Source organism: Schistocerca gregaria, unplaced genomic scaffold (assembly GCF_023897955.1).
Source record: "Schistocerca gregaria isolate iqSchGreg1 unplaced genomic scaffold, iqSchGreg1.2 ptg000841l, whole genome shotgun sequence".
In the NCBI taxonomy this organism is placed as follows: domain Eukaryota; kingdom Metazoa; phylum Arthropoda; class Insecta; order Orthoptera; family Acrididae; genus Schistocerca; species Schistocerca gregaria.
In genome coordinates, this window is record NW_026062206.1 from 27,007 (window position 1) to 27,500 (window position 494).

Consider the following 494-nt stretch of genomic DNA (forward strand, 5'->3'; position numbering starts at 1 on the left):
AGTCTGGACTCATCGAGGTGGATTCCCAGATACCTCGCCATGCGTGTTCGCCTGATAGCTCCATCGTTGGCACCGCCAGCAATTCGGAGTACAGGGCCACGTGCCAAACGGCCGCGCAGCAAGATATACACAGTCTTCTCAGCAGACAGCTTCAGCTTCACTTTGTGGCACCACTGCTGCAGGGCGTTGAGCGCTGCATTGCAGTTTACTTCCAACATTGCCCGAGAGTCACCTTCTATCACTAGAAGGATGTCATCGGCGTACGCTACTACGCCTCGCACTTGTCGCAGTTCTCCTAGTTCCGCCAACACAGGCTCGAGGCCTACATCCCAGAATATGGGACCGCAGACCGAGCCCTGTGGGCATCCCTTGGTGATCGACTTCTCAACCGCCCGCCCCGGGCACCGCAAAACCGCCCGCCGGTTACGGCAGTAGTCTAGCAGGCACCGGTACAGGGGCCCAGGACATTCCAACTTCCTTAGGCTGTCGAACAG